Below are 22597 nucleotides of genomic sequence, written 5' to 3'. Positions count from 1 at the left end.
CCTGGGAATAATCGGTGACAGTTAAAAAAGAAACACTCAGCTATATGTCAGAAAGTAACAAAATATGTGAATGGCAATGTGCGTCTTGATCAGAAATGTAAAACTAAATTGAATTAGGAACACGATTAGAATACTGTTTAAAATTAATCAAAACACAGCAAGCTATGATTGACTTACCTACAGCCACCTGACATATATGAGAAAGGATATCAAGATAATGGAGAAGGCTGTCATTTGATTTTTCTTTGCAGTAATTAAACCAGAATTGCGACATTATAACGATCAGTTATAAAATGGAATATTGTTGCCCACGAAGAACCCAGATATCTAATGAAATGTTAAGACGACTTTCCAAGAAAGTGGGAATGAAAACAAAATTTCCCATTGGGTGGAAATGAGAATATTTATCTCAACTGCCTGACCCTTGTTACTTGACAACTTGACATTAGCACTGCACACCAAGGCTGTTAGGTTTTCAGAATTGATTCACTAGTTCACAGATGATCATCCATGAGTCACTAATGGCATAGATCAGCCTGCCATGCAGTGTGCCATTATCATAACGCCATAGTTATGGTTTAATCAGCTGTTCGGAAGAATGTACCTGTATAAGTAACAAATGTATCTAAAAATCAAGTTGAAAGCTAATGCTGTTTGAGAATTGACAGTACTCTACAACAGCCCATGCTAACAATCTGTGCATTCGATTTGAGTCAATGCTTAACTGGACTAGTTTTTGCGCACAAGAATCGGTCAAGACTGGGAATTCAGCAGATATTCATTCGTCTCTGACTCCACAACACTTCCCACCATTACTACAGCACAAGTCACGATTGTAAGGACTGGACACCATTTGCCTCAATAGGTTTGTTCCAAATCACACGACGTTTCCCCATGGCAAAGTAATCACTTGTGTGCACTGCATGAAATTCATTCGGGCCCCTAGATGTTCATGTTGTCAGTAGTTGCCACAATAAATTGTAACAGCACACCAAGTATCCTTCGAAAAATATCCTTCCCCACCCACAACCTGTACAATAGCAGCAGAAATATGGGACATTGGATGTTACAGGCCAAACCAACGAAACTCTTGGTCTTAATTGACATGTTGGTCATTTTACTTTCCCACTTCGGTTCCAGAAAGCTTGAACTGCAGCCCAAAAAATGACCTACCTATGGTGACTGTGGACTGCAACATTCCAAAAATGTCCTTCAGCTTGAACTTTGAAATTGTAAGTAGTGATTGAGAGGTGTTATTGTTTCATTAATGCCTGACAAACAGTGAGTAGATGCAAACAGTAAAATTGGGTCAGTTGTGTTGGGTGGCTAACTTCAGTTCATAAGCTCCACTCAGTAGAACTTATAATGACAGGTACAATCAGTAACAGTTGGGCACAGGGAAAATGTTTCGATGCTGGATTTTTAGCGTAAGAAATGCTCAACTTACTCCAATACCTGTTTGAAGTTGTTTGAAGCTTTCTTTACATTATACAACGATCCATCAAAGATGATTGGTTCTAATCCAGGGTATTATTAAACTGAGATATGATAAAGTATCAGCGATAACTCTGGATAGTTGCTTTCAGAAAATGATATCAGCATCTGTATAACCGTCACTGCTGTTTCATTGTGATATATCATCAGCCCCATATCCAATCCAGATGCAGATAAAATTACACAATCCTTTGGTGAAAGGCACTTACCAGGGACACCAATGGCAGCAAGAGCCGTATAGTATGTCTTCCTGATGCTGTTAAATGGTTCAAGCATTTTCTCTGTGAAGTGATTTGCTTATTCGTGCTGAAGAGATCTCTCGAGTACAACTCTGAGACAGTTTATTATCAGAACCTTTCAATTTATTCTCAACAGGATCTCCACTGGGACACTGATGTTACCACATTGTTCACACTTATTTTTAAAGCAGAGCATGCAAATGACGACACCAAATTGCGTCCAAATTCTGACAGAATATATTTTAGCTTTTTGAGACTGAATTGCAATACTTTAATTGCTGATACTTTGGACAATACTGAAGATATATATAGATGTTAAAAATACATTTTATTCCCTAAAGAAAAGATCGTTAAATACGCACAATAACCACATAACATAAGGCCCAATTTTGTTTTGTTTATTTTTTTTATTTCAAAATATACTTTATTCATAGAAATAAATCTTTGGTAATTGTACAATCTGCCATGTCATTCATAGATATATACATTGCATGTCTTAACATTACAAAGAACAGATTGAATTAATCGAATTTACAATTATCCTATTTACAGTTCCCTTTATTAACCATCCAGTCTCTTAGTATTTAGCTGTAGCTTCAGCAGAACCCACCTACTGAGTGGGTGCCCTGTTATACGATAGCAAATGAACCTTCTTTAATCCCAGTTTATGGGGTTACCATTGTCCATTTGACTGTCCTGTCTCAGGGGTAGCTGTCTACATCCCCAAGGTAAGCACGAACTGCTGGACCTTCGCTGGGCTGAGGTAGCTATCCAGCTCCTCACTGGGGTCATTTACCCGCTCTGGAGTCATTGAGCCAAGGCAAGGGTCCTCCCTGTCCAGTTCTGTGTCTGACAGTGGGACTGTCAGAGGATCACAGCTCTCAGTTGTCTGTAGTTGTGGGGCAGTGGGTACCCCCTGGTTCTCACTGGGTGGAGGGTGGACTTCGGGGGGGATCTGTTGTTTCCTGGTTGGGAGGAAATGCCCTCCTCTTTACCGACGGCGCTCTGTCTCTTCTTCTGGTGGTGATGACCTTCTGTGCGTCCATCTTCCCCCTCCGAAGAGCTGGCCGTCCCTCCCTCGTGCAGCTGTCTTTTCCCCCTTTGCTGGGGGGCTTTGGGAGCCTGGCAAGATTTCCTCTTCCTGTTTTTAACAGGTATCCACTCCTCTGCCTGCTTGATTACTTCCTCCTCCATTTCTTCCATCTGCCCGGCTAGAGCTAGGATCAGCTGCTGTGTCTCTCCGCTGGCTGCTGCCTCCTCCACTCCAGCCTGTTCTTCTTTCTGGGTGCCACCAGACTCCGTTTCCCTGCTGTCCGGGTGGACCTTACTGGTCTTTGGGGGTCCACGGCTCACATTGCCACCTCCAGCCATCTGTGCGTAGGTGGCGGCTCCCCGTCTTGGGCAGGCCTTATACATGTGGCCCACCTCTTCCACAGGTTGCAGCTCTTGTCTTCCCGGCAGTCCTTAGTCAAGTGACCCTCCTGTTTGCAGTTCCTGCAGATGGTCACTTTGCAATCCACTGCCACGTGTCCCGGCTTCCCGCAGGTTCGGCACACTTTCGGCTGCCCTGCATATGTCAGGTAGCCTCTGCTCCCTCCAATTGCGAAGCTCGAGGGTGGGTGGAGGATGTTCCCACTATCATCGGCCCTCAGAGTTACCCTGACCTACCGCTTAATGGTCCAGATCCCAAAGGGGTCGATCACATCAGTGGCTTCTCCCTCAACTTGGACGTACCTTCCCAGGAAGGTCAGGACATCAGCTGCTGGAACATAGGATATGTATGTATAAAAATGATATTTACATTTGAATCACGGGTCTGTTTGTTTAACACCAGAGGGTGTTAAAGAATGTGTATCCAGAAAAGGTGGTGCTCTCAGTTTAATGTCACATCCAAACAACGTTGAGAAATATTTCCTTGTCCCTGGAATCCTTAACCTTAACCGTGAGGTCTCCTGAAGGAATTGATTTACATGGTGGAACACAGAGGGTGGGAGATTGCAAAGCTGCAGTTTCACAAAAGAAGATTTGTTCAGTTTGTAGGGATTAGGAAAAAGTGATGGCAAAATATCTTTCAAGTTTCACCAGCAAAGCTTAAAAATTGCTTTTATTCGCGTTCACCTAACATTACGTAAACAGTGTTTGATAACAGAGTGCTTCAGGTGTCTGAGTGATTTCTGGGGCTTTGTTTTGGTGAAAGAGGAGTCAGTCTGAAGGGGGCGGGGCGTTTCCGTTTCAGAAAGAAATGCAAATTAGCGCAGCTTCTCCGGGCGCCCAGTGAGTGTAGTATTCAGTGAAACATGAGCTTTTTCCGGGTGTTCTTTGATCCAGGTGAGAAATGGCGCTGTTGTGCAGACAGGGTACCTCAGGCAGCTGAATTTTTCGATTTCCGAAAATGCAGTCAGTGCGAGTGTAAGAGCTATGGGCTGTTGTTGGGTTTGAGCGAGTGCGAGTATTAAGCATACTTACCTGGCAGGGGAGATACCATGATCACCAAGGTGGTTCTCCCAGGACGAGGCTATCCCATTGCACTTCGGGTGTGCTGACGCCTGCGATGTCCCCAAATGCGGGATACTCGACTGCAAAATTTGTGGTAGTGGGGGACTGCGTTCGCGCTCTCCCCTGATTTACAAACAAAAAACAGAACATTCAGCAGAGGGCGCTCATCTCTGTGATTGCCAGCATAAATGTGCGCAGCATTAAAGCGGCTACGCGATGTGTTTCAACGCTGGCCTTCCTGGCCAACGTCAAAGCCGATGTCCTGTTTCTGCAGGAGTGCGGGATACCGCACCTCAGCAGTTACAGGAGATGGTCGAGCTTGTGGGCCCACGGGCCGTCAGTGTGGTCGGGGGGCAACGATAGCCGCGCCTCCGGCCTGGGTATCCTGTTGCGGGGAGGCAACTTCACCATCTCCGAGGTTAAGGAGGTGGTGGGCGGGCGCCTCCTCGTCGTGGACGTCAAATACAGAAACGCTCCCGTGAGACTAATCAACGTGTACGCCCCAGTGGGTAAGAGTGAACGGTTGGCCGTCCTGCAACAGCTTCCACTGCTGCTGGCTACGTCCAGGCCGGTCATTCTGGCCGGAGACTTCAACTGCATCATTGATGCTGATGGACGATCCGGCGGGGGGGACAGTAAACCGGACGCTACGTCCAGGGCCCTGATGGAAACGGTCAAAGACGCCAAGCTGCACGACGTCTTCAGCGCCCCTGCAGACGGAGCGCAGCGTAGATACACCTGGTCACGGGCAGACGGGTCTATCCGCTCAAGGATAGATTACCTGTTTGTGTCCCGAACGCTCTCGGTCAGATCCACCGACGTCAAGCCGGTGTTCTTCTCTGACCACTGCCTCCTGCTGGCCGACTGTCACCTACAGGACGAACAGCGGGCGGGCAAGGGAACGTGGAAACTGAACACTAAGCTGTTGACCCCGGGAAACATCGAAGAGCTCAAGAGGGATTACGCAGGTTGGAGAACCGTGAAGCCCCTCTTTGAGTCTCCAGCGGACTGGTGGGAAACGGTAAAAGGGAACATCAAGAGGTTCTTTATCCTCAAAGGTGTCCAGGAGGCGAGAGAGAGGCGGGGAAAACTGTCCCAGCTCCAGGAAAGTATGCAGAACCTGCTCCTGCTGCAGACGATGGGGGTGGATGTCACGGAGGACCTCAAGGAGGTGAAGGGCCAGCAAGCCTCGCTCTTCGCCTCGGAGGCCTCCAGGATAATCTTCCGGTCCAGGGTCCGCTCGGTGGAGCAGGACGAGACGTGCTCACGTTTCTTCTTCCAGAAGGTGCACAAAGAGAGCTCCGTGCTCAGCAGCCTGAAGAAAGAAGATGGCTCGGTAACGTCATCTCAGGCTGACGTCATGAGGATCAGCAAATCCTTCTACGCCAGCCTGTATGACTCGAAGCCGACCGACAGCGCGGCCTCCCAGTCGTTCCTGTCCTCTATCACGGAGGTCCTAGATGACGGAACACGAGAGAGGCTGGACCAGCCGCTATCTCTGGATGAACTGACCAAGGCCCTCGAGTCCTTCGAAAAGAATAAAACTCCCGGAAGCGACGGCTTACCGGTCGAGGTTTATTCCGCTCTTTGGGACTTGATCGGCCAGGACCTGCTGGAGGTGTATGTCAGTATGCTCCGGGCAGGTACCATGAGTGAATCCATGAGGAAAGGCATCATCACCCTCGTCTACAAGCGGAAGGGGGAGAGGGAGGAAATTAGAAATTGGAGACCGATCTCACTGTTAAATGCAGACTACAAAATCCTGTCAAAGGTCATCGCCAACCGGGTCAGGTCTGCTCTGGGATCGGTGATCCACCCGGACCAAACCTGTGCTGTACCGGGCAGGAAGATCTCTGAGAGTCTCGCACTCCTCAGGGATACGATCGCCTACGTGCAGGACAGGGGGGTGGACACCTGCCTCATCAGCCTGGACCAGGAGAAAGCCTTTGACAGGATATCGCATACATATATGAGGGATGTCCTCTCCAAAATGGGCTTTGGGGAGGGAATCGGAAATTGGATCAGACTGCTCTACACCAACATTGTCAGTGCAGTCTCAATCAATGGGTGGGAATCAGATAGCTTCCCTGTAAGATCTGGAGTCAGGCAGGGATGCCCCCTCTCACCCGCCTTGTTTGTGTGTTGCATAGAGCCATTTGCCGAATCCATCAGGAAGGATGCGAGCCTGAGAGGGGTGACTATTCCTGGCAGCGGGGGCCTGCAGGTTAAGGCCTCCCTGTACATGGATGACGTCGCTGTTTTCTGCTCGGATCCGCTGTCCGTGCACAGACTCGTGTGCATCTGCGACCAGTTCGAACGGGCCTCGGGGGCCAAGGTAAACCGAGGCAAGAGCGAGGCCATGCTCTTCGGGAACTGGGCCGACCAATCCTCTATCCCCTTCACCGTCAGGACTGACCACCTGAAGGTGCTGGGTATTTGGTTTGGGGGGGCTGGGGCGTGCGCCAAGACCTGGGAGGAGCGGATCAGGAAGATGAGACAGAAACTAGGCAGATGGGGGCAACGGTCGCTCTCCATCGCGGGAAAAAACCTGGTCATCAGGTGTGAGGTACTCTCAGTATTGCTATATGTGGCACAGGTCTGGCCTATCCCCAGGACCTGTGCCGCCGCAGTCACCCGGGCCATCTTCCAATTCATTTGGAGATCAAAGATGGACCGGGTCCGAAGAGACTCTATGTACAAAGACCGGTGCAATGGGGGAAAAAACACGCCCAATGCCACCCTCACCCTGATGGCCACCTTTGTGTGTGGCTGCATCAAGCTGTGCGTGGATCCCCGGTACGCAAACACCAAGTGTCACTACGTACTGAGGTTCTACCTGTCCCCGGTGTTGCGAAGGATGGGCCTGGCCTCGCTGCCGCGGAACGCTCCGAGTAGTTGGACCGTTCCGTATCACCTGTCCTTCGTGGAGAAATTTATGAGGAAAAACACCTTTGACCACAAGTCCATCAGGAAGTGGTCAGCACGTAGCGTCCTTGAGACCCTTCGGGAAAAGGAGAGGGCGGATCCTGTCGAGCGATTCCCTGAGCAGACTGTCAAAGCCATTTGGCAGAATGCCTCATCGCCAGAACTTTCCAACAAGTACCAAGACATGGCTTGGCTGGTGGTGAGAAGGGCTCTGCCTGTGAGATCCTTTATGCACACCCGGACTCTCAGCCGCACCGCACGCTGCCCTCGAAGTGGCTGCGGGGGGGACGAGACTGTCACACACCTCCTTCTGGAATGTGCCTATGCAGAGGAAGTCTGGAGAGGAATGCAGTGGTGCTTGTCGAGGTTCGTCCCGAGCAGCGCCGTGACGCGGGACTCCGTGCTCTACGGCCTGTTCCCCGGGACTCACACCGAGACGAACATTAACTGCGCCTGGAGGATCATCAACTCGGTGAAGGACGCTCTCTGGGCGGTCCGAAACCTGTTGATCTTCCAGCTGAAGGAGTTGACCCCGACCGAGTGTTGCAGACTGGCACATTCCAAGGTCCAAGACTACGTGTTGAGGGACGCGCTGAAGCTTGGGGCAGCTGCCGCCAAGGCGCGGTGGGGAAAGACCACTGTGTAAGATCGGCCTGCCGAAAGAAGAACAGGGGGCCCATACAGACGTTTTTTTGGGCTCTGCTGATGCCTCAGCCAAATATATGTATATATACAAGATTGAAAAAATGCACAGGATTGTAAAGGACAAGAATAAAGTCGAATCTGTGTTTGTAAATATGGACATATGTATGGCATGATCCAATGTACAGACCATCAAATCATTTATGAATAAAGTATATTTTTGAAATAAAAAAAAAAGGTTCTCCCAGGACGAGGCTATCCCATTGCACTTCGGGTGTGCTGACGCCTGCGATGTCCCCAAATGCGGGATACTCGACTGCAAAATTTGTGGTAGTGGGGGACTGCGTTCGCGTTCTCCCCTGATTTACAAACAAAAAACAGAACATTCAGCAGAGGGCGCTCATCTCTGTGATTGCCAGCATAAATGTGCGCAGCATTAAAGCGGCTACGCGATGTGTTTCAACGCTGGCCTTCCTGGCCAACGTCAAAGCCGATATCCTGTTTCTGCAGGAGTGTGGGATACCGCACCTCAGCAGTTACAGGAGATGGTCGAGCTTGTGGGCCCACGGGCCGTCAGTGTGGTCGGGGGGCAACGATAGCCGCGCCTCCGGCCTGGGTATCCTGTTGCGGGGAGGCAACTTCACCATCTCCGAGGTTAAGGAGGTGGTGGGCGGGCGCCTCCTCGTCGTGGACGTCAAATACAGAAACGCTCCCGTGAGACTAATCAACGTGTACGCCCCAGTGGGTAAGAGTGAACGGTTGGCCGTCCTGCAACAGCTTCCACTGCTGCTGGCTACGTCCAGGCCGGTCATTCTGGCCGGAGACTTCAACTGCATCATTGATGCTGATGGACGATCCGGCGGGGGGGACAGTAAACCGGACGCTACGTCCAGGGCCCTGATGGAAACGGTCAAAGACGCCAAGCTGCACGACGTCTTCAGCGCCCCTGCAGACGGAGCGCAGCGTAGATACACCTGGTCACGGGCAGACGGGTCTATCCGCTCAAGGATAGATTACCTGTTTGTGTCCCGAACGCTCTCGGTCAGATCCACCGACGTCAAGCCGGTGTTCTTCTCTGACCACTGCCTCCTGCTGGCCGACTGTCACCTACAGGACGAACAGCGGGCGGGCAAGGGAACGTGGAAACTGAACACTAAGCTGTTGACCCCGGGAAACATCGAAGAGCTCAAGAGGGATTACGCAGGTTGGAGAACCGTGAAGCCCCTCTTTGAGTCTCCAGCGGACTGGTGGGAAACGGTAAAAGGGAACATCAAGAGGTTCTTTATCCTCAAAGGTGTCCAGGAGGCGAGAGAGAGGCGGGGAAAACTGTCCCAGCTCCAGGAAAGTATGCAGAACCTGCTCCTGCTGCAGACGATGGGGGTGGATGTCACGGAGGACCTCAAGGAGGTGAAGGGCCAGCAAGCCTCGCTCTTTGCCTCGGAGGCCTCCAGGATAATCTTCCGGTCCAGGGTCCGCTCGGTGGAGCAGGACGAGACGTGCTCACGTTTCTTCTTCCAGAAGGTGCACAAAGAGAGCTCCGTGCTCAGCAGCCTGAAGAAAGAAGATGGCTCGGTAACGTCATCACAGGCTGACGTCATGAGGATCAGCAAATCCTTCTACGCCAGCCTGTATGACTCGAAGCCGACCGACAGCGCGGCCTCCCAGTCGTTCCTGTCCTCTATCACGGAGGTCCTAGATGACGGAACACGAGAGAGGCTGGACCAGCCGCTATCTCTGGATGAACTGACCAAGGCCCTCGAGTCCTTCGAAAAGAATAAAACTCCCGGAAGCGACGGCTTACCGGTCGAGGTTTATTCCGCTCTTTGGGACTTGATCGGCCAGGACCTGCTGGAGGTGTATGTCAGTATGCTCCGGGCAGGTACCATGAGTGAATCCATGAGGAAAGGCATCATCACCCTCGTCTACAAGCGGAAGGGGGAGAGGGAGGAAATTAGAAATTGGAGACCGATCTCACTGTTAAATGCAGACTACAAAATCCTGTCAAAGGTCATCGCCAACCGGGTCAGGTCTGCTCTGGGATCGGTGATCCACCCGGACCAAACCTGTGCTGTACCGGGCAGGAAGATCTCTGAGAGTCTCGCACTCCTCAGGGATACGATCGCCTACGTGCAGGACAGGGGGGTGGACACATGCCTCATCAGCCTGGACCAGGAGAAAGCCTTTGACAGGATATCGCATACATATATGAGGGATGTCCTCTCCAAAATGGGCTTTGGGGAGGGAATCGGAAATTGGATCAGACTGCTCTACACCAACATTGTCAGTGCAGTCTCAATCAATGGGTGGGAATCAGATAGCTTCCCTGTAAGATCTGGAGTCAGGCAGGGATGCCCCCTCTCACCCGCCTTGTTTGTGTGTTGCATAGAGCCATTTGCCGAATCCATCAGGAAGGATGCGAGCCTGAGAGGGGTGACTATTCCTGGCAGCGGGGGCCTGCAGGTTAAGGCCTCCCTGTACATGGATGACGTCGCTGTTTTCTGCTCGGATCCGCTGTCCGTGCACAGACTCGTGTGCATCTGCGACCAGTTCGAACGGGCCTCGGGGGCCAAGGTAAACCGAGGCAAGAGCGAGGCCATGCTCTTCGGGAACTGGGCCGACCAATCCTCTATCCCCTTCACCGTCAGGACTGACCACCTGAAGGTGCTGGGTATTTGGTTCGGGGGGGCTGGGGCGTGCGCCAAGACCTGGGAGGAGCGGATCAGGAAGATGAGACAGAAACTAGGCAGATGGGGGCAACGGTCGCTCTCCATCGCGGGAAAAAACCTGGTCATCAGGTGTGAGGTACTCTCAGTATTGCTATATGTGGCACAGGTCTGGCCTATCCCCAGGACCTGTGCCGCCGCAGTCACCCGGGCCATCTTCCAATTCATTTGGAGATCAAAGATGGACCGGGTCCGAAGAGACTCTATGTACAAAGACCGGTGCAATGGGGGAAAAAACACGCCCAATGCCACCCTCACCCTGATGGCCACCTTTGTGTGTGGCTGCATCAAGCTGTGCGTGGATCCCCGGTACACCAAGTGTCACTACGTACTGAGGTTCTACCTGTCCCCGGTGTTGCGAAGGATGGGCCTGGCCTCGCTGCCGCGGAACGCTCCGAGTAGTTGGACCGTTCCGTATCACCTGTCCTTCGTGGAGAAATTTATGAGGAAAAACACCTTTGACCACAAGTCCATCAGGAAGTGGTCAGCACGTAGCGTCCTTGAGACCCTTCGGGAAAAGGAGAGGGCGGATCCTGTCGAGCGGTTCCCTGAGCAGACTGTCAAAGTGGGTGCAGGTTTTGTAATCCCTGTGGTGGCAGGGGAAGGTGTCAGGATGGGAAGGGTGTGATGTTGGCAGGCGTGGACCTGGCCAGGTAGTTGCCAGGGATTTTAAAAATCCATTAAGGACAAATGGGTAACTGGGAGAGAATAGAGCCGCTCAAAGATCAGGAAGGTGGCCTTTGTGTGGAGCTGCAGGAGACGGGGGAGATACTAAATGAGTATTTTGCATCAGTGTTTATTGTGGAAAATGACATGGAAGACATAGAACGTAGGGAAATAATTGGTGACATCTTGAAAAATGTCCATATTACAGAGGAGGAAGCTCTGGATGTTTTACAACACATAATAATGACCTGATCAGGTGTGTCCTAGAACTTTGTGGGAAGCTAGGGAAGTGATTGCTGGGCCTCTTACTGAGATATTTGTATCATCGATAGTCACGGGTGAGGTGCTGGAAGACTGAAGGTTGGCTAACGTGGTGCCACTGTTTAAGCAGGGTGGTAAGGACAAGCCAGGGAACTACAGACCAGTGAACTTGACGTTGGTGGTGGGCAAGTTGTTTGAGGAAATGTTGAGGGACAGGATGTACATGTATTTGGAAAGGAAAGGACTGGTTGGGGATAGTCACATGTCTTTGTGTGTGGGAAATCATATCTCACAAACTTGATTGAGTTTTTGTGAAGAAGTAACAGGTGAGGTCAGAGCGGTGAGCGTGATCTATATGGACTTCAGTAAGGCATTCAACAAGGTTCCCCATGGGAGACTGATTAGCAAGGTTAGATCTCATGGAGTACAGGGAGAACCAGCCATTTGGATACAGAACTGGTTCAAAGGTCGAAGACAGAGGGTGGTGCTGGAGGGTTGTTTTTCAGACTGGAGGCCTGTGACCAGTGGAGTGCCACAAGGATCGGTGCTGGGTCCACTGCTTTTCATAATTTACATAGATCAGTTGCAGATATGGGTGAAGAATGGTAGGTGGAGTTCAATCGAGGTGTGAGGTGATGCGTTTTGGGAGATCAGATGTTAAGCAAAAGAATACAGTTAATGGAAGGACATTGAACAGCATTGATATACAGAAGGATCTTGGGGTTCAAGTCCATAGCTCCCTGAAAGTGACCACCCAAGTAGAGAGGGTGGTAAAGAAGGCATATGGCACGCTTACCTTTACAGTCGGGGAATTGAGTAAAAGAGTCAGGATGTCATATTGCAGCTTTGTAAGATTGCTACACTTAGGCCACACTTAGAGTATTGCATTCAATTCTGGTCGTCACATTACGAGGCCCCTCTCCCTGTTTAGACTTTTCCTGCACCATTACATCAAACAGGGTGTCCATTAACTGAACTTCAACTCCTTCATCTGTCTCTTTAGTTTTTCCTTTGTGCTATGAATTATGATGGTGGGATCTTGTTACTACACAGTCTGGGAAATTTCCAGGGGAATTTTCTTTTAACTCCTCAGTTCCCTGGTCTTCCTTTGGTTTCTCCACAACAAGGAGTGTCACTCCCATCTTGGATCCTGCTAGATCGTTCCCAAGAACAAACTCTATTCCTGGAACTGACACTCTGTCAATCACTCCCACTGTTACTTCCCCAGTCTTGATTTGGCTCTCCAACCTGATCTTACACTGGAGAACACTAAATGTCCATCTATTCCACAAATTACCACTGTTTCAGGTCACATGTCAGAAAGAGCGCAAATACAGTCATCTCTTTCTATTAGAGTCTGATTGAATTCCTTATCTTTCAAAATGTTAACGTCTTTGCCTTCTCCCCCCCTTCTTTCTGAATAAACTTTACCCATGGAGGTGATGTCTTTACAGAGATCAGGCACTAACTCAGTCCCCAGCCCGTGCCGAGGCTGTGCACTCTCCTGCAGATCCTCGACTTCTCTTGGGGTTTCCTTCACTACTTTCACTAATGCCACTGGCTTCGCCTCCTTTACCACATTTTTTCCCACAGTGCCTTTCTTCCACAAACAGCACTGTGACTTTCCATGTCCCACCTTCCCATGTCCCACCTTTCACCTCCTTTCTACCCTTTTGGGCTTCTTCTTCCACCTGTGGTAAACTATTCCCAGTGTGCTCGACTCTTTGTTGTGTAGTGTAGGATCTCCCCTTCTCCCAGTTTCTATCCCTCACAGGATGAAATGCTTGCTGGAAGCTGAAATTTGTCGTATGTACCAACCCACATTCATCTGCCATCTCTGCTGCTCTTCTCACTTTTTGCACTCTCTGTTCATCCACATAAATTCTTATCATCTCTGGACATGAGCTTTTAAACTCCTCCAGCAAAATAATCTCTCTGAGAGTCTCATCGCTCTTATCGAGTTTTAAGGCCTGCACCCATCTATCAAAATTACCATCTTTAATTCTTTTGAACGCAGTGTAAGTCTGACCTGGTTCCTTCTTCCTGTTTCTGAACCACTGTCTATATGTTTCTGGGACCAATCCATGAGCTCTCAAAGTAGCCTGTTTACCATCTGCATGATCTCTTGACCCACCATCTGACAGCGTTGTCTATATCTCACTCGAACTGCCCACCAGCTCAGTCTGAACTAGCAATACCCACAAGTTCTCTGACCACTCCATCCACCACACCAATTTTTTAAATGAAATAAAGACGGCTTCGACATCTTTCTCATCAAAATGTAGCAACGTTTAAACACTTTTTAAAAATCCATTTGCAGGATTTGGGTGTTGCTGGCTGGGTCAGCATTGATAGCTCATCCCTACTTACCCTGGAGAAGGTAGTGGGGAGCTGCCTTCTTGAATCGCTCCAGTCCACGTGCTGTGGGTTAATGCACAATGCCGGCAGGGAGGGAATTCCAGGGTTTTGACCCAGTGACTGTGAAGGAACAGCGGTATATTTCCAAGTCAGGGTGGTGTGTGGCTTGGAGGGGAACTTGCAGGGGGTGGTATTCCCAAGTACCTGCTGCCCTTGTCCTTCTCAATGGAAGTGGTCATGGGTTTGGAAGGTGCTGTCTAAGGATCATTGGTGAATTTCTGCAGTGTGTCTTATAGATCGTACACACGCTGCTACTGAGCACTGGTGGTGGAGGGATTGAAGGTTTGTGGATGTGGTGCCAATCAAACGGGGGCTGCTCTGCCCTGGATGGTGTCAAGCTTCTTGAGTGTTCTTGGAGCTGCACCCATCCAGGGCAAGTGGGGGGGGATCCCATCACACCCCTGCCTTGTGCCTGTAGATGGTGGATGGACTTTGGGGTGTCAGGAGGTGAGTTACCTGCTGCTGTATCCCATGTCTCTGACCTGCTCTTGTAGCCACTGTGTTTATGTGGTGAGTCCAGTTGTGTTTCTGGTCAATAGTAACCCCAAAGATGTTGACACTAGGGGATTCAGTGATGGTAATACCATTGAGTGCCAAGGGGCACATTAGAGTGTCTCTTATTGGTGATGGTCATTGTCTGGCATATTTATATGATTTTGGTTACTTGTGGTTGGTTAAATTAAAAGTGAGGGAAATGGCTCTTAAGAATTGGAGAAGAGGTATGTCCTTCCACTATCGTTCTAAATGGTGCGAATGTTACTTGTCACTTCTCAGCCCAGCCTGAATATTGTCCAGGTCGTGTTGCATTTGAGCACGGACTCCTTCAGTACTTGAGGAGTCGCGAATGGTGCTGAACACTGTGCAACCATCGGCCAACATCCCCACTTCTGACCTGATGACAGAGGGAAGGTCATTGATGAAGCAGCTGAAGATGGTTGGGCCTAGGACACTACCCTGAGGGACTCCTGCAGAGATGTCCTGGAGCTGAAATGACTGACTCTCCACAACCACAACTCCATTTGTATATATCACTACCTTTTCTCTGCATCTCCCATCCTTTTAATTTGATTTTCCTGACTAATTCGCAACTTCTGATGTTCAAATTCTCTCTCCTTTCTCTTGCGCTTTGCTCAGCTCTTTCTTTCTTTTTCCTCTCTCTCTCTCTCTCTCTCTCTCTTCTCTCATGGCTCTTCTTCTCTTCCTTTATCATCTAACTCCATTTCTCTCAATTGCAATTTAAGTTTTTCTAACTCTATTGCACTGGTCTGTTTCACTGAGACACCAAAGTGCTTGACCAACTCCATGATAATTTCAGCTTTATTTTTGTCCCTGGTTCAACCCAATTCTAACCTACTTATTAATTTTTAAAATATGTCCTTTCACTATCTTTCTCAATGTTTTGGCAAACTTGGGAAACAAGTTTTCTTCAAACCCCAGAACCTCCTCTGCAATTCTTAAAAGCCATTTCCCTCACTTTTAATTTAACCAACCACAAGTAGCCAAAATCATATAAATTGCCTCACCTAGCATTTATTTAAAAATCCAGGAGACTAATCAGCAAGTGGTTTAATCTGCTGGGATCTTTCAAACCCCAAATCTGTTCAAATCTGTCCTAATCTCAGACTGGATCTGTGTAAACCTGTCCAAATCACAGACCCAAGCCCCCAGACTGTTAGGACATGGGGTAAACTCTTCTGCTAATTAAACCAAACACACAGAAAAGCTCATCTCACCTTGTAATCTGTTAAAATATGAGTGACAGAGAACTCACAAATTTCACTATTTAAAGAAAATAATGTCAGTTTATTTTTTTAATTCTAAAAGTGAACATTAACCAACAACTGTTCACAACTCTGAGCCCCCCTTTCTCATATCTGTTTATTACCTGCCTCCAACTGTACAACAATATACTGTTCCAGTAAGACACTTATTAAAATTACGTCAACTTAATTTCAAAACCACACAACAGCTGTCGTCATCGGTGTCTTTCTTCTTCTGGATGAAGATCTCTCTGGGTCATCATCTTTCTTTATCCTTTGATCATGCTTCATATGAAAAGGTTCCTTTGATAGATAGTGTTTCCTAATTTCTTGGATTTGTGTTGATGGCAGTTGCTCTGTCTGATTTTCAAAATACCTGCCTTTTTTATATTCCCAACATTAGATCATCTCATTGGGTCAACATTCGCAAGACAATAAATTGAAACTTGATTATGTTTTAGTATCCTGGGGCATAATTTCAACTGATTGGTTAAATTCAAATTGCTGTCAAAACAGCAATCGCACAGCTAATTGATGCACGTTTCAATTTCAGAACTGCCTGTAATATGCATCTGCTTATTAACTTGGTCTCGGTGTTAAACGTGAAGCTTAGATAAGCACTTTATCTCTTAAAGAGACCACGCACTCTTTCCTCCTATCATTTTAACAAACAAATTCCATTCCACTTCAGGAGTACTCTACACAACTTCCTAACAATATATTTGTGATTATTTCTGATACCGGCACTTGGAATTTAGACGATCTGCCTAATTTTGTCCAAAGACCTGAAGGCACAGGAGCAGAACTAGATCATCTAGCTCATTAGTTCCTGCTCCATGATTTGATTAAATCATGGCTGATCTGATAATCTTACAACTGCATTTTCCTTCCTGACCCAGACTGATTAAAAATCTGTCTGTCTCAGCCTTGAAAATACCTAATAAACAAGCCTTGAAAGACCAATGTGGTACAGAATTCCAGAGATTCATCCCCCCCAAAAAACACTCCTTAAATAGCTAACCCCTTACTCTGGGTTTAAGCCCTCTTGTCTTCAACTCTTCTACAAAGAGAAATAATCTTTTCACATCTCCCCATCTAATTTCTATAAACATTCTGGTGATCTGAATACTGACTGATGCCAGTGCCATTCTTGAAGGACATTCTTCATTTGGACAAGCACTGTCAGGCTGGAGATTTCCGGACTGCTTTCTGAGATCTTCCCCGGTCATGGCATACAGGGGGGAGATTTTGTGTCCCACATTGTGGACAGGTACCTGGAGGCCCTACTGAGCAGGGTGATGCAGAGGAGGGGTGTCCTCTTTCCTCAGGACCACAGAGAATGCTATGGGAATAGATCCGGCCAGTCTGCCCTGACATTGCCAGTCAGGTCAGTGCAGTGTCGGCTGATTGGAGGAATGTCCAGCAGTGTAGGAAGGGGATCAGTGACAATGTCCACTCAGACAGTGTGGGGGTCACCATTTCACCCCAACACCTTACGTTCACTCTATCTCTGCAACTGGACCCAGCTCCCACCAAGGTTAAATTCCACCCACTCTCACTTTTGCATCTTCCCCCAGTCGTTCCCACCGACCCCAACATCAGAAACCCTGAATGCTCCCTCTGCGCTGCCTGCTCAGTGCTTGGGACAACTCCCCACTTGCCCCCACCTGCACCGGCACCAAGAGCTGTACAACCCCCTTCTATCTCCTTTAATAACTCCCTTTCTCTCAGCCCCAGGGTAAAACCCCCACTGTCGGGCAGGAAGAGCCGAGACAGGCAGTGGGCTGTCTGACAGTCAGTTCCTCACCCTTCATGAGGAAGGGATCTGACAGACTGAGTATACTTCACAGGGAAATCAGGAAGGCAGAAAGGGGACATGAGGAAGCTTTGGCAAACAGGGGTTAATGACAATCTAAAGGGGTTCTGGAAATACATTAAGGACAAAAGGAGAGAACAGAGTCCCTTAAAGATCAGCAAGGACACCTATGTGTGGAACCACATGAGATGGGGGAGATACTAAATGAGTTGTATCAGTGTTTATTGTGAGGAAGGATATGGAAGATCGGGGCATTGAGGAAATAAATAGTGACAACTTGAAAAATGTTCATATTACATCCTTCCGACAGCAGGGAGACCAGAATTGCACACAGAATTTCATAAGTAGGCTAACCAATGTCCTGTACAGCCACAATGGGACCTTCCAGCTCATGTACTCAATATCTGACCAACACGGCAAACATACCAAATACCTTCTTCACTATCCAATATACTTGCAACCCCACATTTGAGGAACTATGAGCCAGTACTCCAAGGTCTCTTTGTTCAGAATCACTCCTCAGATCTTACCATGAAGTATATAAGTCCTACCCTTTCCAAAATCAGCACCTCACATTTCTGTAAATCAAGCTCCATCTGCCACTCCTCACCCCACGGGCCCATCTGATCAAGACCCCATTGTACTCTGAGGTCACCTTCTTCACTGTCCACTCCACCAAAACTGTTGGGGTCATCTGCAAACTTACTCACCACACCCTGCAATGTTCTCTTACCATTTTGGGAATACACGACACACCCCTTTTTCCTGTCAAAGGGGGTAACCTCCCATTTTCCACATCCCATTCCTTATCCTCCTGATTTTCCTCAGATATTGCGTTCCCAGTCATGGTTGCCATATCATCATTGTATCTGTCATTGAGGTCATTCCAAAGCCTTGAGTTGAGCCTTCCGTTGTTTACCTCATTGTGAGTGTTACATCCATCCAAGTGGGGACACCTGAACTTGCTCTTTTTGACATCAGTCCGTTTCCCAAGCACACTGGATGCTCCACTTTCTTTCCTCTGCCTTCTAGACTTCCTCATGGCTTTTGAACTCACTGTCACCAACTTTACTTCCTTCAGTTTGGTTCCCATCCATCTGAACTCATCTCATCAGCATCAGCAAACCTCCACATAGGCATTTCACTTCCAGTCCCAATAGGGTGTAACCAAGTGGTAGTGTCCCTACGCTAGACCGTGAGGCCTGGTTACAGTCCTACCTGCTCCAGAGGTGTGGAACAACATTCATTAGGAAAATGGGTAAAATAAAACAAAAGTTCCCCTTGACAAGTCTCACCTGCCCCAGGATTAGATTGAATTCCTCGGAAGTCTCATACCGTCCCCCAGCATTGCTTCTCTCACCATGGATTGAAACAACTGATCCTCCTGTTCTTATACTCACTTCTTCCTTTGGATTGTTTAATGTCCTATTCTCTAATCGGCCGAAACCTCATGCTACAATGATCACCGTCCTTTAAAAGTTCCCTGTTAACTTGGTGCCTCCCTCATTCCTGAGAACAAAGTCTCACAATGTCTCCTCTCTGACTGAACTGGAAGCATGTCAGACAGCCATAGAGTCACAGAGATATACAGCATGGAAACAGACCCTTCGGTCCAATCCGTCCATACTGAGCAGATATCCCAACCCAATCTAGGCCCACCTGCCAGCACTTGGCTCATATCCCTCCAAACCCTTCCTAAACATATACCCATCCAAATGATTTTTAAATGTTGTAATTGTACCAGCTTGCACCACTTCCTCTGGCAGCTCATTCCATAGACATACCACCCTCTGTATGAAAAAGTTGACCCTTAGGTCTCTTTTATATTTTTCCCCTTTCGCTCTAAACCTATGCCCTCTAGTTCTGGACTCCGCGACAGCAGGGAAAAGACCTTGGGTATTTACCCTATCCATGCCCTTCATGATTTTGTAAACCTCTATAAGGTCGCCCCTCAGCCTCCAACACTCCCTGGAAACATCCTTTTAAATCTTTTCTGAACCCTTTCAAGTTTCACAACATCCTTCCGATAGGAAGGAGACCAGAATCACAGACAATATTCCAACAGTGGCCTAACCAATGTCCTGTACAGCCGCAATATGACCTCCCAAGTCCTGTCGTCAATACTCTGACCAATAAAGGCAAGCATTCTAAACACCTTCTTCACTATCCTATCTACCTGTGACTGTACTTTCAAGGAGCTATGAACCTGCACTCCAAGGTCTCTTTGTTCAGCAACACTCTCTAGGACCTTACCATTAAGTGTATAAGTCCTGCTAAGATTTGCTTTCCCAAAATGCAGCACCTCGCATTTATCAGAATTAAATTCCACCTGCCACTCGTCAGCTGATTGGCCCATCTGGTCAAGATCCCATTGTAATTCAGCGTAACCCTCTTCGCTGTCCATTACACCTCCAATTTTGGTGTCATCTGCAAACTTACTAACTGTACCTCTTAAACTCACATCCAAATCATTTATATAAATCATTTACATGAAGCGTAGTGGCCCAATCCTTGTGGCACTCCACTGGTCACAGGCCTCCAGTCTGAAAAACAACCCTCCACCACCACCCTCTGTCTTCTACCTTTGAGCCAGTTCTGTATCCAAATGGTTAGTTCTCCCTGTATTCCATGAGATCTGACCTTGCTAATCAGTCTCCCATGGGGAACCTTGTCGAATGCCTTACTGAAGTTCACATATATCACGGCTACATCTCTGCCCTCATCAATCCTCTTTGTTACTTCTTCAAAAAACTCAGTCATGTTTTGAGACATGATTCCCCACGTAAAAAGTCATGTTGACTATCCTTAATCAGTCCTTGCCTTTCCAAATATACGTACATCCTATCCCTCAGGATTCCCTCCAACAACTTGCCCACCACTGAGGTCAGGCTCACTGGTCTATAGTTCCCTGGCTTGTCCTTACTGCCCTTCTTAGACAGTGGCACCATGTTATCCAACTTTCAATCTTCCGGCACCTCACCTGTGACTATCAATGATACTGATATCTCAGTAAGAGGCCCGGCAATCACTTCCCTAGCTTCCCACAGAGTTCTAGGGGTACACCTGATCAGGTCCTGGGGATTTATCCACCTTTATGTGTTTCAAGACATCCAGCACTTCCTCCTCTGTAATATGGACACTTTTCAAGATGTCACCATCTATTTCCCTACATTCTATATCTTCCATGTCCTTTACCACAGTGAATACTGATGCAAAATACTCATTTAGTATCTCCCCCATCTCCTGCAGCTCCACACATGGGAGAAAATCTTCTTCAGCACACTCTCACACTCTTGGACTTTACTAGTCTGTATACTCCTGATATTCCCGTTTGGCTTAGTTCCTAATTTTGTTTGTTTAAATACCTTTCCCCCCGTCCCACACTTCATATCATAGAAAACGAGAGATGCTTTATGGCTGATTTCTTTACCCAGCAGTCTATACGGTGGGGAATATCCCCTCCCAAGGTCACAGGGGAGTGGTGCACAGACACACTGACAGCCAATGTTTGGAGCATGCCCAGTGCGAGCAGTATACACACATAAGCACATCTTGTTCCCTGTCTGATCTTCCTTTGTGTGATCGGCCCAGACCAGGTCTAATATTGATCAGTAAACCCATCACACACACTCTCATCCTCACTGACTGAATATCAATGGGATGGGAGAGATCTCCAGAGTCTCCATAAGGTGTAAGGATGGAGGGGAGTGTGGGAATGAGGATCTCTGACACAATCTCCATCCCCTCACAGTTGTTGTGTTCTCACTCTCTGAGAATGGATTATTCCCCATCCTAATGGACATTTATTTTGTTTCTGCAGGTTCACCAAGCAGGTCCTACACAACAGCTCCCAGTAATGACTGAGGGGACAGAGTATTGGGAATGATGGGAGAGGGATTAGAATGTGGAGAATTAAACTTCCTGGGAATTACTCAGTAGTGGAATCCTCAACATCCAGATCCTCAGCCTGCAGTTGTTCCTTCTTTTGTCCTTGCTCTTCAATCTCTCTTCCTCAATCATTTTTCATCCACTTGCTCACTGTCCAGGTCTCTCACCATCCTCCCCTCAGCCACAGCCCTCCCCACCCTCTCCCTCACCATGTTCTGGTGTATGTGAGGTGTGACAGTGCTGTGCCTGTAAGAGATGTGTTTTGTCCTGTTTCTCTTGCAGAGGGGTGTTGTCACACTGGGACCTAAATGTCTCATTCAGACAAGCAGGTGGTGAACAGCTTTGAATCCTGACTGGGTGGGGTCGGGCTGCGTGGGCTGGGTTTGGTGAAGTCTTTGCTGGCTGCTGGAGCTGAAAACTTGAGTTCTCTGCTGCTGGAGTGAAACCTTCGACAGAGAGGCTTCCTTTCAGGAATCAACTTGGGCAAATGTTTATTTGGGTGTTTCCTCCAACTGAGCTGGAGAGAGGTAGCATGTGAGAATAATCACTTCTGCTCAATTTCATTTGTCAAGAGTTTAAGGGATGCTTTTAAGTTTATCAATAGGATTAAAGTTATGCCTTTCTTTTGAATTTTAACTGCACTGTAAAAATAAAGTGTGTTTTGTTTAAAGCCTAGCGATGGGCCAAGCAAATCACATCTGGAACACAGCACCTTGACTTGCCTTTCAATAAATATAAAAGTTAGGGTCGAGGCAATTTCCATAATATACTTTGTGAGGGAACTGGTCTGATCTGTAATAAATTGGGACATCTGGTCTGGGATCAGAACCTCCAACTCCAGGTTGGGTTCAGGAGGATTGTCCTCAAAGGCAGCAAATGGTGAGTGTTGGTATTCTCTTTTGGTGTGTTGCATTCAGTTGGTTTGAATAGGGGTGTGTTGTATAATAATGGCTGTTCTCAGAGGTTAAACATTTCTGGGCTGTGGGGCAAGTCGTCACTTGGGGTGGATTGCAGATGGTGAATAACGGAAAACTTTTGGGGTTGGCAGATGAGCTACAGTTACCTGCAGATGTGAGGAAAGTGGGAGATAATGGCAGTGAGAGCTCTGCATTTCTGGCAAATGTCGGTGCTCTCAGAATTGTTGGAAATGGCAAAACTTCAATTGCACATGAAGCAGCTAATAATCGAGGCAACAGTAAAAGAGAGAGAGAATTGCAGTAGAACAAAGAGCAAAAGAATTAGAACAGCTTGAATATGAAAAGGAAATGA

The 22597-nt window shown here is 47.9% G+C and overlaps 2 non-coding genes across 2 annotated transcripts; both read left to right on the top strand.

Moving 5' to 3' along the window:
• Positions 1-4191: 4191 nt before the first annotated feature.
• Positions 4192-4355, top strand: LOC140455744 (U1 spliceosomal RNA). The gene has a single exon (XR_011953007.1). It is a non-coding gene; the product is annotated as a U1 spliceosomal RNA (small nuclear RNA).
• Positions 4356-7993: 3638 nt separating this feature from the next.
• Positions 7994-8158, top strand: LOC140455842 (U1 spliceosomal RNA). Its single transcript, XR_011953072.1, has one exon. It is a non-coding gene; the product is annotated as a U1 spliceosomal RNA (small nuclear RNA).
• Positions 8159-22597: the final 14439 nt, after the last annotated feature.

This window comes from Chiloscyllium punctatum, chromosome 30 (genome assembly GCF_047496795.1).
Source record: "Chiloscyllium punctatum isolate Juve2018m chromosome 30, sChiPun1.3, whole genome shotgun sequence".
In the NCBI taxonomy this organism is placed as follows: domain Eukaryota; kingdom Metazoa; phylum Chordata; class Chondrichthyes; order Orectolobiformes; family Hemiscylliidae; genus Chiloscyllium; species Chiloscyllium punctatum.
This window is presented reverse-complemented; position numbering and strand designations above follow the sequence as displayed.